The 16,394-nt window shown below is 39.3% G+C and overlaps 1 long non-coding RNA gene across 1 annotated transcript; it reads right to left on the minus strand.

Moving 5' to 3' along the window:
* Window positions 1-1,390: 1,390 nt before the first annotated feature.
* Window positions 1,391-15,379, minus strand: LOC134420991 (uncharacterized). The gene is made up of 3 exons (XR_010028484.1): window positions 15,247-15,379; window positions 7,017-7,141; window positions 1,391-1,516 (listed from the first exon to the last, which is right to left on the minus strand). It is a non-coding gene; the product is annotated as an uncharacterized LOC134420991 (long non-coding RNA).
* Window positions 15,380-16,394: the final 1,015 nt, after the last annotated feature.

Here is a 16,394-nt window from a genome sequence, read left to right on the forward strand (position 1 = left end):
AGCTGCCCATGACCAGTACAACAGGAGCATTCCTTCTTCCAAAGGTAGGGCAAACATAAGGGAAATGAATAGCTGCAATTATAAGATTACACAGTCTCATGACATATCAAGCATGTCTTAAAAACATGCATAATTACACAAAAAGGAGTTGACCCACTGATTTAAATGAGACAACTACGTGATTAAGTGCTGTGCTATACTTTCATTTTCCTAATTTGTTTGCTCGGGATTTTTTCTTTTCCTAATACAGTACCCACAGTGTCTGAAAAATGGTACTCACAGTTGTTATATAATTGCTGTTTCTGCTATTGTTAGTGTGCTGGGGCTGGGCACAGACCTATGCATCCAGGGAGGGCTGTAGTTAGGGCCAAGAAATTCATGTATATTTGTTTAAAAAAACCTGCTATTCCTTCAAAAGCCTACAAATCCTCATTAGTTATTATACTGTCAAGAAAAAGTGTTTTATTTACACCTGAAAACAAGCCACTGCAGTCCCTCTCTCCTTTTTGGATAAAAATGTGACTTCCAAATAATATCTCCTGTTGCAGTTAACATTATAGCATTTGGCACTACAAGGATTAATTGAGAGACAATAGGAAATTAATCAGTTCTCTTTCTTCCAGTCCCTGCTTTCTACTCCCATCCATTTGCAAGGAGTGCCTATGTCTGGCACTTGACAGTACCTGCAAAGACTTTGACACTGAATTTAGTATGTCTGCTGAGATTACACTAAAGGGAACAGTGGGTAATTTTCTAAGTGCTAATCCTTAAAGCAGAAATTTGTGCTTGTTCAGCAAAGCAAAGTCTCCATTTCCTTTCTTCTTTGTATTTTATTTGCTGCCACCTAGGTGGGAGGCAGCTTCTCAGGAGCGATCCGATGGGCTGGTGCATCACGATTTGACTCAACCAGATCTGACCCAAGAAGCAGTGCTCAGAATTAGATCACAGTCTCTGCATGCATTAAGATCTGCAACCTACAGTAGCTCTGCTAGTCTGCTGAGCAACCAGACTGGCTCTGATTGAAATTACCATTTTGATGCTCTGACCTTCAAATCTCTTAATAAAGCAGAAAACGACTTGTCCGCTTGTCCTTCTGGCTCTGGGGAGGCAGAGTGGCACCAGCTGAGTGAGCCAATACCAGATTTAACTTAATGCATGCTCCCAAATACAGCACCAAGGCAAAAGGGAAAAAACAATTTAAGAGGCTGATCCTCTTTACAGCAGGGGCTGCTCCCACTGTCACATGCAGAAGGTCAACAGGGGTCCTGCCAGTTCTTTGCTAAATGGGCAGTAACAAACACCTCCTGCTTCAGCACCTGGGCACGTTTTAAAACCCACCACCAATCCCACACTGCAACATTCACTGCAAATACTTTGTACTTACATAACCACATGCAGATGTCTGGCCACTCTGGAGCTATGAGCTCCTCTTCACAGCTCAGAGGAGAAGGAATGGAAATGGGCAGTTTCTTCAGAGGCAGTGATTGCAGCAATGGGGAATAACTTCTGTGCTAATCTGAAGGTCACATAAAAGGTACACAGAAATCAGTGATACCCACTTCTAGGGCAGTTGTACCCCATGGAGCCTGCAGAAAAAGACAACTTCATCTCTGAAAAATTAATTTTTCCTTTAAGTGCTGTGTCACCATTTGATGTTCAGCAGTAGGTAACAGCTAGTAGTCTGGTATAAGCAAGAGAGGATTCAGTGAAATAAACCAGATTATTCTATATCTGTTTGCATTGTTTGCATTTCCAGAATCAATACAGGAAAATACCAAGACAACAGCTCTCAAGGACTGTAGATTGCAAGATTCCTTTTCAGCCAAGAGATATAGAAATAATTATGTTGTACTCTATGCAAAAATCACTGAAACACGCTACACCCATTTCCCTGCCAGACATGCTCACAAAAATAAATAACCTTTTGCATTAAACTACTCATCCTGAAATTCAAAGAAAAAGTTGTAAAAAAAGAAAACCAAAAAAATCAAACCAAAAAGTTGGAGAAATAGTAAAAGCAAATTAGGAAGACTGGTAAAAAATAAAGATTAAATGCATAGATATGCAAGAAAAGATTTTACATTGCAGTACCCATGAAGCTGATAACTGGATCTCCTTTATTAAACATTGTCATTATTAAAACTAAAATATATTGATGTTTTTCATGAGAATCTACAAGTACTTTTATTGCTTTGTAAAATACTATTGAATTTTACTCTATAAATCTAATCTGTGTATAGATTTTAAGGGTGTTCACTTACACATACTTACAAGCATGCATAATTAATTTTGAAATGCGCCTTTTGGTGTTCTTTTAGTAAAATCCAAATCTCATACATTGCAGCTGACCTAGCTTTTTAATATAAAAATTTGTAAATTGCAACTTAGGGTATCTAAATAACACTGGTGTGGAAATTTTGTTGGAATACAACTTGATTTTATACTTCCAGCAATTCCTGGCCTCAGCCTTGGGGAAATATGCTATGCACACCTTTCTAATGCTATTTACTCTTTCAGATGAAAATGGTAGGAATAATAATTAGTATTTTTACTACAGTACATTGTCAAAGTGGATGAAAAGGGCAATTAAGTAAGCACTGAAGAATTGCCTGAAACTTGTATCAGGTTCCAAAGAGTTTGATTAGCTGTTAAGAGAGGATCTGGTTTGCACAAACCACAATTTTAGGGAGGCAGATTCATATGGAATAGACATGGAGTACTACTCAATGCTGCCTTTACTGAGCAATATGATAACCTAGTTCTTTGTTAATCAACAGGTAAAGAACAAAAGGCAAAATATGCTTCAATAAGCAGAAAATTCATTACCCAAAATTAATTACTCAAAAATGAGTAGGAAGTAGAAAATACTTAGTACTATGCTTTCCTTCTGTTCCTTTTGAAAAATTTTAATGACATGTTCCAAATGTCTAAAACATTTATGAAAAACATGTGAAGCTAAAATCTGTATATCCTCTTCTTTTAGGGCTCTTTAACAGACCTTCAGAGAAGTCCCAGAGATGTTAGCCAACCCATTAAGGGTAATGAATCTTGGCATGAAAGAACAGCAGAGCAGCAGCTACACATGAAGCAGCCTATACCATAAATTATCTCAAATACAAACCAAATTCCCCTTGTTTATCATGTATATAAAGCACCAGCATTCAAGATTCCCTCCAGAAGTGCTGGACTGTATGCAATATTACTCATAGCGTAACAAGGTCTAGTTCTGTCATTACAATTGCTTCTTTCCTCAGATGATAAACTACAGACATGCAGCAATAGGAAGGCTATCCAAAGAAATAAAAATATCAACAGGTTTAACAAAAAGTCTGGGGCAACTGTGTGAAGAGGTGAATAAATGTCACTGTGGATGTCTTTGAAGTTTTTAATTAAGTTAGCATCACTGACAAAATTTCTTTGTTGGTGCAGCCTAGTGCAGGCCTCTGGACTTCAGTACTGAAAATGGGTTGATTAGGAGTAACTCCTAATCAATGATCAGAATATAGCAGAGAATGTGCAAACCCCACCATTCTGCATGGAAATACATATATATCACAAACAGTGCCCCTTAGTGCCAAAATTTACCTGCCTCTGCTACCTCTGAGAAGGAATTCTCACTTGTGTGTCTGGGACATTGCTAAATCAATGAAAATAGCCCATTTTACCACAGCTCTACCTGCTGCAGTTATGGAGACACCATCCCACCAAAGGTCTAAGGGATGATCAAAATCTCCAGGAACCAAAATACAAGTCTGGAAGTCATAAAGGATTAGAAGCAGAGAGGTTGCTGAACAAGGAGCTCTTGCCTTGGTTCCCACAGACACATATTCTTAGGCAGGAATGCTGACATGATGTTCTGCCAGAAGTTAAGCTGGGGTTTCTAAATGAATTTATTTAGAAATGCAGTGGAAACCTCATCCTGTGCATGTTGCATTTGCACATCAAATAATGCTGGTTTGCTGTGTCTTTCTGGTTGTATTCCAGCAGTCCAGGTCTCCCTGCCTTTTTTTATAGTTTAACTGGCAAACTGCAGGTGAGGTGATTTCACCTAACTACCTGAGATACAAGGAGATGATTTTATGCAATCAAAATTGGAAGCTTTTCCCAAGGAATGAGGTAAAACCAATGTTGTTTGAGAAATGTATGACCCTGTAATTATAACATTTTCTGTACTGGGGTTCTCAGAGTTTTACACTTAGAAAGTACATTACAATTTCACTAACTGAAAAGCCAGCCAGAGACTCTGGATGTGAAACTGAGCACCAAGGTAGATGGCCCTTCTGGAAGTCAGTTCTGCAGCACCAGGAAAATGGAAGCATTTCTCTATCAGATCGCTCGAGAGAGAAGACTGTAATTAATTGAAAATCCTTGGAGGTTTGCAATATTGGAAACAATTCCCAGAGAGGAAGGTATCAGTACATAATCACAAAAAAGCTGCTGACAGGTATCGGCTGTATATCAAAGATTTCTGCAACATTTATCTGGCATTAGCGCAATATAGTGTGGGAATTTGTGTTTTTCCTACAAACAAGTACAGTATACACTTATCGTTTATATGTACAGAATATCCATCTCCTCCTATCACCTGTTTACACACACACATAAATGACATCCTGTTATAACTTAATTACAGTCAAATTTGAGCATCTGCAACATCTTTTTTGTGATTATATATTTCTTGAAAAGAGGTTTTTTGTATAATTATTGCCACCCCTTAAAAATTATCTCACAGAACAACAATGCACAAAGCAGATGCAGCCTGCATAATAAGAACATGAAAAAATTTAAACAAGACTCATGCTACTTGGGAATTTGTTATCTCTTGTAGCTGAAAGATTCCATTAGAATTTGTGTATAAGCCATGTTAGTTTTCTGTGGCAGGTTTTGTACATAACAGCAAGTTTCTTTTTAGTTCAGGGCAAAAAGTCATGTTTGGAGCAGTTGCCCCAGCAGGAGGATAAAAGATGATGGTTGGTAATTACATCAGGTTTGCACAGGTTGAGCAGATGTTCTTGCAGATAGATTTGGCTGCATTTATAGAACATCACTAGTGAATCTCAGGATAGCATTGGAGGAAAGCTGCCACAAGTAGATGAAGCTTTCTGCTTCTAATAAAAAAGATTTTGAACAGAAGAAGTAAAATAAGAAAGAAGTGAAAAGTGTATGAGATAAACTACCTCACAAACTGGTTTTGGGTTTTTTAAGAGTTAGACTTAACACCAAGTTATGTGAGTATAGCCCAGTCAGTCAGACCTTGTCTTAATAAGCTGCACATGGTACCAGTTCTCAATATCCAGAGGAGTCACAATACTCTGCACAGGTCCAACACTAGAGAAATGGGGGCAGATTCAGGGCTGGGGGACATGGGAGCAGCAAAGAAATAGAAAGCTAAGAATACCCCTTACCTGCCTTAGACTGACAGCAGAAGAAAACTAGACAGCAACCAAAAAGTCAACACAAAAGTTGTCAGAAAGAGAACTCAGCTCAATTTCCATGTCTGAGTTTGTAGTGGTAGAAGCAATACAGTGGGGAAAAGGATTCTACTTACATCTTTGTAGGCAATTCCAAATGCGTAAAAATATTAAATAGCTATAAACCATAATTATTAATCCCTGGGATGGAGAAACATTATTTCCTTCACTGTATATTTGGAAAATGAGCTGCTTCAGCACACACAGCAACTTGGCTGCAAAAACATAATTGTAGCTCCAAATCTCCTACTCTCAACCCTATGCTCAGTCTATAGATAGATTTCTGAACAGGCCCTTTTATAGGTGTTAACTGCAATGTAAAAGGCAGAATGGTGAAAATACATCACAGTCTGAGAAATTCTCAGTACTTCTACCAAAACAAGCTTCTGAAGACTGAACACATTTTTAAATTTAATGTAACTTTCTACATTTTTTAAGTGCCCTGAATGATGGAAATATAATATCATAACTGGGGCTGGGCTCCTGATTTGACTGTACTGCAGGCTGCCAGAATGTCCGTTAATGGAAAGATTTATTGACAAGAAGTGTTTTAAAACCAGGGCATTTACAATTAGATTAGAACCATTCCCCTTCATTCTACCTATCCTCAGGAATGCTGACTTTGAAAATCCCCTCTTTATTGTGTTGGGTGAACAATGCTAAAATAAGCTGCAAGCCTGTCCTTACTGGCAGGTGCCAGCTTGCAGAATCAGATATGTGAGCTCCACTCTCTGTATCCCAAACAGGGCATTCAGACACTGCAAGAATCGTCAGATGGAGGTTCCTGTGCAACACCAAGGGTGCTTGGAGTAATAAAAAAGACTTTGTGTGTGTCTTATGATCTGCTTTTAGCTCTAAGTTCCAAGAGGAAAAACTTTTGTCCAACAGTCAAATTACAATAAATTCAGCAGATTTCTTAAGGCATTTAGGGCTAATACACACCTCAACTGCAGCTAAAGTTGTTGTTTATTATACTCACTCCAGGACTGGATTTTGCTGCAGTTCTTCAGGGTGAAGAGCTCATGACTGTGTTACTGTCATGAGAAAGATCTGAATAAAAAGATGCCTTGAGTAAAGTTGCTAGAAGAGAAAGTATCCAGCACAGGGAGGGACAAACCAGCAAGTGCCTACATATTGAAACCTTGAATTTTAAAAAGTAAATTAAAAATAACCTCAAAATATCTCTCTCAAATAATCCTCTTTTATTCCTTTCTCCCAGTTTCGAATTGAACTAGACAACAGAATGGCAATGAGAAGGGTATGGCCTCAGGGCCCATGGTGGGACAGTGCTGATGCAGGGGCTCTGGTTAGTATAGATTTCTAGAAGAAAGCAAGCGGTCCCAGATCTGTAGTGTCACTGCTCACAATGTGTGCTTGCCCAAAAAGCCAGGAGATGAGAGAAAGCCTTTTGTCTCAAATTTACACTTAAGTAACGAGCATATTTTTTTTCAAATGTGTTTGACTCCTTCACCTAAGGAATAATTTGGTTATTCTCAACAGTATGGTTTGCCTTTGCAGATGTAAAACAATTCATAGGGCTATTACCTAATTCCACTGTGGTTTATTCATGGTCTCTCTCATCCACTGGCAAGGTGAGCTCATTCTGCCTTGCATCCTTACAACCCTCTCCAAGTGCACTGGAGTGCGACTGGTTCAGTTTTCCTGGCAATCTGCAGGGTGAAAAAGAGGAAATGCAATTCATGGGTACACTCCAGGTGTCATACAGAAAAGCACCCCAAGGATATTGAGAGGATAAAGAGCCAAAAAGTGGAGGATAAAGGAAAGGTTGAAAATCCCTTGCTTCAAAACGATAAAATGAGAATGCCTTGGTTAATATGTGATCCACATGATGTGTTCTTCACCTGTTTGAAGAAATGGTACTTGATTCACCATACCATCACCTATATTTGTAATACATCAAATGAAAAATATCACATATTAGAACATTGAGGTTTGCTGTTCAAGTGATTAACTGAGAATCATTTGTATGATTAAATGCTGGAAAATAATTTGATTTCACATGAACCTATAGCATAGTTCTCATTACACAGAAGTGCTGCATATTAGTTGAAGCAAATTAACATTCAAAGAGTTTCTGGAGTGGCTCCTAATCACAGGCTGTTAATTACTATCATTACATTCAACTGCTGAAGAGAGTAACCAAGGAATCAGTCTCATGATCTTGGTATTTGAAAGTGATCTTCACCAATAAAAGCATGTCAGACATACAGAAATTGCAAATTGCTGAATTTGCTGATGCAGTGGAAAATTCCGCTGACTGTAAGTACCCATCTGGTGATAGATGCATTCTTGACACAGTTTCAGTGTTTGGACTTAGGAAATAATGAGTATCAATGTCCTAGCTAGGGAATATGCAAAGATGAAGGAGCCCTTTGTATCGTTAATTAAGGAAAGTAGTAGCAGAGCTCGTTCACAGATAAGCGACTGTACATAATAATCATGTATTTATGTGAGGAACTGTTATGCTGTATTACTATAGTAGCAATTAGGTTTTCACAAAGTAGTTTTATTAAAAGGCATACTTATGTAATAAATAAACAATTAATTTCCATGGCAGATTAATTACACACAGCTTAAGATGGTCACCATGCTAAGTGAAACCTATAGAGCAGATTCTTACAAAGGCAAACGTACAACTACATGCTTACAAGTGAATCTATTTTTCACTTGTAAATCAAAAGCTTACATGCATGAATTTCAAGATGGACGCCTCTGTAAAAAGCAGACCCATATGTGATTTTTGCATGAAAGAAAGACTCAAGCTGTACTCAAGGGACATGGAAGGCCAGCCTATAAACCCAAGCTAAGAGAGCAGAGGAATCTCTTGAACATGTCAGATGCCCCACTTAGAATTTGTAACCTGATGATATGAGAGATCTTTCCTGTGGGCTCTTCTAACATCTTTTCTTACCTTGGTCTTTAATTTACAATAAAAAAGAACAGGGAGGGGATAGCTCTATTTCCATCCATGTGGCAGGGAACCATTAACGTGCTTTTCCAGATACAGAATAGAGCTACAGAATTTGGAATTAATATATTGTTTCCATTGTTTCTCACATTCTCAATTATATTCAAAACAGTGCAATGACATAGAAAAGGCAGATGCTGCAGTACATTAATATTTCATAAAAATATGGTTTAATATTTTTTCAGTTCATGAAGTATCTCTAAACAGACAACTGCCTTCTTGAATACATTCATTATTGGAAGTTATTGTACTATAATGCAAGGAAATAATTCCTGATTTGTTGCTTGTTTACAAAATAATTTGCTGCAGATACTCTATATTCCTGTTGATGGCATGTTGCAGAAGCCAACAAGCTTTTCTGGACAGAAAAAGTGTTATGGCACTTCTGATATGATGGTCACCTGCAAACAACATACTGTGAGTTTTGCATGCTATAAGTGTTTAGGAGCTAAAAAAACTCAGTTACATTTCAAAGGAATGCAATCTCTTTTTGGGTGTTATCAATAACCTTCATGGGAGGGGGTACACTGAGAATACCAGCTCAGAAAACTGCATGCCAAAGTAGCAATAAATTTACTAAGTTCTCTTTCAAAGTAAATTAATGCTCTGAATTATCCAGGCTATACTGATGGACAAATACAGATCAGGATACAAATCCTGCCTTTGAACGTGCAGATGAAGCTCCTGTTGTGTTCCATTTATTTTCTATAACTGATTTGAAATTTCTTTGAAGAGATTATTTTAAATTTTTCTTGCTTTCCTGGCTACAAGGGAAACCCTCTTCTTTATCCACAAATGATGCTCCAGGAGTTAAGGGGAGCTAAGCTTAAAAGTTGAGACACCTAGATATTTTGACATGGTGGTGTTTTGAGTTTTGCTTTTGTTTGGGTCCCCTGCCCCTGCCATCCCACAGATTTGGAGCAATACAGAAACAGTAACTTTCAGGTTATCTCAGTGGAGACAGATCAAGTGATATCGGCATGATTTGACACTGCACCTGAAGAAACTGTGTATCTAGAAATTTAAATAGTTTTGGGCATCTGCATCTTTTTTCATAGTTCTAATTTTCTCTGAAACATAGAGAACTAGAACTCAGCTTGGTACAAGCGAGTACAACCTAAGTAAAGCCCAGGTAACTTTGAGTCGTGTCTAGTTTGCCTTGCAGAATCTGTATCATCAAAATAAACTTAATCTACAGAACAAATATAGACACTAAAAAAATATTTTATACACTGAGGATTATCTGTGACTACTTAGTTCCTCCTAAGGAAGTCTGAATTAGTGTCCTTGGCAGGCTATCCATGACAATGGGATGACAATGTCAGTAGATCCATACAAAAGTTCTGAATTGCCAAATTCTTTGTGCTTACACCACAGCCACAGCAGTACTTTGAATAAATAATCAGGAAAATGCTTTGCAAAGTAATGTTCTTTTTCCCTTAGGCTCATTGGAGTAGTGCTTTTGAGGTCTACTAAGTCATTCTTAGAGATATTAAAAAATATTGATTGCATCATTGGACAAAAAAGGGTGTTTTTAAGCAACATTTTTTCAGTTCTTGGGCAGCTCTACCTGCCAAGGTTATGGATTTGCCTTTGTACACCACCATTGTGCTTCGAAGCAGAATTCAGATGTAGGTGTCTGAGGCATGAAGTCATCACATAGCAAACCCTGTGCCTTTAGCATTTCATGGGAAAATAAAAGCAGCTTAAGCAACCTCTGTCATCTTCTTTTTCCCTGTTGGAGAATTCCCACAAAGCCTCATCCTGAAAGGTATTGGAAAGAGAGAACTTACCACCTGCCAAGTCTCCTCCCAGTTTACAACACGAGCGGCTGTGAGAAGTCTCCAAATCCAGGGTGGAGTTTACTCTAGTGGAGCATCCTTACCCTTTCCTGCAGGATTTTCTGCAGACACAAGGATTTGGACCACACAAGTTTGATAGGATTTTGTTGCTGCTGCTGCCGCCACCACCACCAATATTTTGTGCTAGTAAGATACAACAAAGTTCAGTTATAAAACCACAGACATGGGAGAGGCTTAGAGCATTCCCAGAATCCCACTCCCCTGCACTGAGGCCACACTGCAGTTAGCTACAACAATGGCTAAACAGCTTCTGGTAATCACTGAGAATCCAGAGACTGTGTAAAGACCTACAAGAGGCAGCAAAGACAAGCAAGCTCTTTTATCAGCAAGCTATATTACCATCATGAGCAGCCAGAACTCTATCAGGAGATAAGGACTTTTAAAAATTGCAAAATATTGAAAGTCAGTGCTCTTAATCATTCCCAAGAGATGATTCTTTCTCTTTTAAAGGAATATTCTCTGAGAAAAACTTATACACAGCCAATTCTACTTTTTTATTTTTCTACTAACTAAAGAAGGCATTGTGTATTCTGTACTTTTTATTTCTTCATCATTGAGAGTAACTAAAATTGTTTTAAGAGATAGGGACTCAAAAAATCAAATTAGTTTTTCAGTGTTCTTAGTGTTTCCTTTCTTTTGTTATGTTGCCATTACTGGCAGAAATAAGACCATTATTTAATATGCATTATTTAATATTTGCTGTGGAATTTTGGTAAATAATCTGAGATATTCACTAAGATTTTCTGGTGCCACAGAAGATGATGTTCCAGACCCCAAGGCTGTCCCAGCTCTGTGTCTCAGCAGGAGGTGCCTGTGGGAGTCACAGACCCTCCTGAGATGTGGGTTACCCTTGGTCCCACTTGCAGATGTAATGGCTCCTCTCTTGAACCTCTGCCTTATGTCTAAAGCCCAGCTCTCCACATGGAGACACAAACCAGCCCATCCCTTCCCAGCTGCCCCAAGCACAGAATTGTCTGTCACCACAGGGGTGGCACTGTAGGTGACCAAAATGAAGAGGTCACATCAAGATTCCCAGCAGCACCTCAGCTTACTCAAACTGAATCTTAATCATTTTACTCAACTAAACCACCCATCCTCTTGTCCGCTTTGGATCCTTGCTGCAGGCTGCCTGTGTTGTGCAAGGCACAGCATCCTTACTAAGGATGGAGCAGGGACAATGACACTTCCTTCCAGGTGGTAGAAGCATGATCAATGAGCACACTATGTGCCTGCTCACCATGACATGTGACATTTAGAAGAAACCATCCTTTCTGTCCTTTTGACCCATCCTTCCTTTTCATGGAATTTTTGTCCAGTTAGCTTACCTCATTTTTTAAATCAGCAAAGTACCAAATCATGTTTAAAACACAGCAACTTTGTTACTAAAAATCAGACTGTGTATTATTGGAATGCCCAGAAGATTAACTGTAAATTAAAATTGTATGTTTCAAGGTGAAAGATACCTGCATGTGTTAAATGGTTTCTTGATCACATTAGAGTCTCCACTGGAGTAGTCACTTTGCAGAGTTCAAGTAATTTACACTATTTCTTTCATTGCAACCATGTCCTTTTGGTTAAATATGATTTTTGTGGGTCCAGATTGTTCTCAGTGATAAATTTTTCTTGCATAATTGATTAAATATCTGTTTGCCAGTTTGTCTTGTTAAAATATGTTTTTTCATTGTTTTAAGTGTGGATGACTGCGAGGAATGAGGGCCAGGAAGAGGACAACAATGTGACAATTAAACCTGTGCAGAAGGGACTTGCCTCAGGTAATCCTTGCATTGCAAGCAAGACCCTGCCTGGACAACACAGAGGTATTGTCTGGAAAAAGGTTTCATCAGGGACCCCAAGGAGAGCAGTTTGAGGGCTGCAACACAGGCAAGTCAGCCACAAACACAGACAGAATGCTTCAGTTAGCTCAGGGCACATCCCGAACATACAAATCAATGACAATTAAAGCAGATTATGAAAAAGCAATAGTGGATGGTTGGGTCTTTGTGTGATTAAAGTGAGCTGAAAGTGCACAGCCAGATCCTTCCCCTATGCTGATGAGTTAGAGATTACTGTGGCTCTGAGGAGCAGAGTCTCTCCTTTCCTGGGGAATTTGAACTGATTCCTGATGGGAGATTCTGTAATGACTGGGAGCCAGTTCTGTTATTGAGACTCTGCTCAGTAACTCAACTGCCCATGCTCACACAAGACATATTACTGTAGCAACTCCTGTAATTTTTTTAGGATATTTTGGGTCAGTTTCATGTCTCTTTGATTAGCCTGTTTGTAAATATGAACTTACAAGAATTCAAAGGCCACAAACATTGCCTAAAAGTATAAACTGGGTTAGGACAGATATCCTCCTGCATCTGTACTTCCTCTCCAACAGCTCTGGTTCTTTAGGAAGAGAGTAAAAAATCCAAGATGTGTGCAGAGTAACTTCTCCTCAGCTACAGCAACCAATTTCCAGTAACCAGATGTTTATGGACTGGCTGTATTGAATGTTTTCTCAGGATCACTTTATTTAATTTTTACCAAATAGCTCAAATATCTGTGAATTTATCTAATCACTTAAAAACTCATTAATAATTTTGGTGTTCAGGATATTCTGTGGCAAGGATCGTTGCTATTTGTTCTTGACAGGGCTCTGCCAATCCAAAGAGTCTGACCCCTTGACTTGAAGCAATTTTTCTTCAAAGCTAACCACAAGAATAAAGAGCAGTAACAGCCCTAGAGAATCTATCATATGAGAGCAGTGTGTTTAAGAGAGGTAGTTTCCTTAAAGAGGTAAAAATATCCAGGCAGTTTGCACAGTTTCCAGTGGAAGAATTATGTGTACACTTTAGGAAGTAAGAGAAGTGAGTCTCCACATTTATGAATGAACACAACTGTGCAAAGCCAGGTATAAAAGCAAATAAACTTAAAGTTCCCTGCTGCAACACAGCAAAATTAGTGAAGTGCTTTCAGCACAGAAATAATGAACGTGCTCCAGGCTTTTGGCTGCAGGGAGAATTCTGGTTCTGGAGATCTGCACAAACTGCAAAAGCTTGAAGAATATTACAGGGGAAAATGAATTGTAATTAACTAGAGATTATTTTAAAGCAAAAGAAGGTCACAATAATTCCATAAAGATACTGAAAGAAAGCTTGAGGATGACAGGGTAGGTGACCTGAAGAGATTGCTACTATGAGATTCTAGAAATGATTTCACAATAAATCAAATCTTCAGCTGGATATATGAAGTCAACAGCATCTTTCTACACATAAACTTGGGAAACTAAAATCCCAGAAATAACTTACAAATTAAATAGATACAGTGAGGACAGCATTATTGGTGTCTATTCCAACCAATAACTACTCTCTCTTATCAATGATCAAATTATTTAGCAATGCAAATGGGGACATTAAGGGGCCAACACAACTGGAGGGATGTTGCAATCCCTAACAACTGCATTATTTTACTCTGGTGCTCAGACTTCAATAACCACTGAGGCAAAAACTTATGTCTAGCCAATACCATATGAAAACAGCATATGCAATGCATTACAGACTAGGAACTGCAGTTGTGGAGAGTGTAGGTCAGTACAGAACCACCAGCAGTTGGTGTCAGAACTCAGAAATCAAGGGTGAATACCTGAGCTCAAGTACACTGTGTACCTTCTATTGAAGTGTACCTGACTGCCCTGGGCCAGTGCCCTCTACCAGCAAGGATTGGCAGAAACTGGCAATCTACCACAGTTCTATCACAACAAAAAAACATGCCTGAGCGTGGAACTGAGAGGAAGACCTTTGTTGGTATAACAGAACCCATGTTCCTGAATTACCCAAACTTCAGAGCTAAGTGACAACGACACTGAACTGCAGTGGTAGCTGGGAATGGTGGTAGAGGAAAAGGCCAAAGCAGGGAACAAAGACAAATGCAAGTTTAGAAGATGCAGCAACAATTTGTCAACACCTCTGTCAGCTCTTCAAGATGCATTTCTACATCTTCATAATGAGAAGCAACACCAGTGCATTGCATTTTCTCTGTGGTGGGCTCACTCTTGCTCCCCAAATACTTCAGTGCCCCTCATTCTGTCACTGGAAAGCAGCCAATCTGTCAATCACAGCCCCTGATATCTCACCAGTAATTCCTCCTTTTGCTTTCCAAAAGCAATTGCTTCAGCACAGCACTCACAGCAAATCAATCTCTGCACCCTGCCTGATCACCAACTGCTGCCAGCACCTCCCAGCCCAGCTCCATCCATGCTGCCCTTCCACTCAGCAGCAACAGTTTTCAGGAGCTTTCTCTGCCAGTGCTGCTTTGCTCTTACAGGCTCTTGGATGGAGTTGAACAAAGCTCTTCAGTGCTACCCTGAAATCTTCATAACACTCTTTCCCATCAGTGCCGTATAAAGATCACAAGGGAGAAACACAACCAATTTCAACTCCAATGTGGAATGTGACATTTCAAAGAAGTCTATGGCAGATATTTGTATGACAGATATCTCACAGTTGTTCAGAAATCTCCTTTACTCTGGTGTAATTGTAGCATTTTTATAGGATTTTTAGGAGCAATTCCATATAGTTTTTCTGCCTGCAGAGTGCAGCAAAACCCACACTGTCTGAATGCAAGTTGTGCTACTCCTTGCTCACCTCCATAGTCTGTGGTCACCTCAAACAGGAAAGGAAACTGGCTCACCTGATCTTGCCAGCTGTTTCCCCTTCATCTTAACTCATCCTTGAGAGCCAGTGTGCTAGGACAGAGCAGCCATGCACCGGCAAAGCACTGAGAATAACTTAGTCCAAAGGAGGAGTGCCAGTGGGCTTTGCAAAGATGGGCTTGGTAATTAGAGGGAGAATCCAAATCACAGAGACTGGAGAATACCTGCCCACAGCCTGGCACAGCAAAGCCCAAACCTCACAGCTCCAGACTTTGCCCCATGACTTACCCAGGACATCAAAGCATTGCCTTTGTTTCCTTTCAGCTCTCCAACACAAGTACGTGACTAAGGTGACAGCAGCAGGAAACTCCAAGAGGGTTTTCCAGCTCCTTGTTAATCTTGATGCACATTTAGAGCAACGGTTCCACCACAGGTATGCAAAACTTAGAAAACGTACAACTAGCCATTCCAGGCCAATATAAATAGTATAAATTTGCAAGAGGGCATGTTGCATTTATCAGGATTACTTCAGCCTTTGAGTTTTTTTGTACTACTTTTCCCCTTGTTTTCTCTTTGCCTCAGTAATTCTAATGAATACATGTGTGCATGTGCAGGGGATGCCACTTCAGTCATACTAGAGTAGGGAATGTTAAAAATGTGTGTCCCTTCAAATTCCCAGAGATGTGTGTGGTGCCCCTTCTGCTCTGGGAGCCAGGCCTGCAGCTCTGAGCAGCTAAATGCTTTCTGGTGGCAGCAGTATTTTTCCATGGCTGCGTGCTGCTGAGGTGTTTATCTTTGCTCGACTTGCCTGGATATTGCAAAGCTACTTGAAATGATTCATGGGTCTGACAGATGTCTGGTACAGCTGGATGTGTCCTTGATTATCCCAAAAGTCTGGACAATGCTGTCATTCACCATTGCCCAAATTATCTCTGTATTGACTGCAAAAGCCTCTGTGACAGTACTGTAATGGCTAATTACCCAGGATACCTTTGATACTTACTTTATAGTGCTTTAGAAGAGTTTAAAAAAATGAGTGAGACGGAGGGAGAGAAAAGGAAAGAATTGTAGCCAAAACATACCAGTGAAAGTAATATTCTTATACATTCTAAAACAATATATGCTTTACTCTACATGAGACTGTACTGCATGGGCTATTTATATTCAGCCTGTCCTTTAAAAATGGTCAGATTTCCAGTAAAATAGATAAGGATGAAAAGCACAGAATCCTGACAATGATAAGTCACGGACAATAGAAGGAGCTATTAGCCAGGAGAGAATTGTATGTAAAACATTCTTGAAAAGAAGATGATGAGCAGCCATTTGCCTGCTTTTATATGTTGCTGGAAAAATAACATTCTGCTTAGTAGATAACAAAGACTGTCATAGGTAGCAATGCTAAACATGAATATTGTTATCTTGTAAAACTGCCTAAA

Source organism: Melospiza melodia, chromosome 8 (genome assembly GCF_035770615.1).
Source record: "Melospiza melodia melodia isolate bMelMel2 chromosome 8, bMelMel2.pri, whole genome shotgun sequence".
Classification (NCBI taxonomy): Eukaryota; Metazoa; Chordata; class Aves; order Passeriformes; family Passerellidae; genus Melospiza; species Melospiza melodia.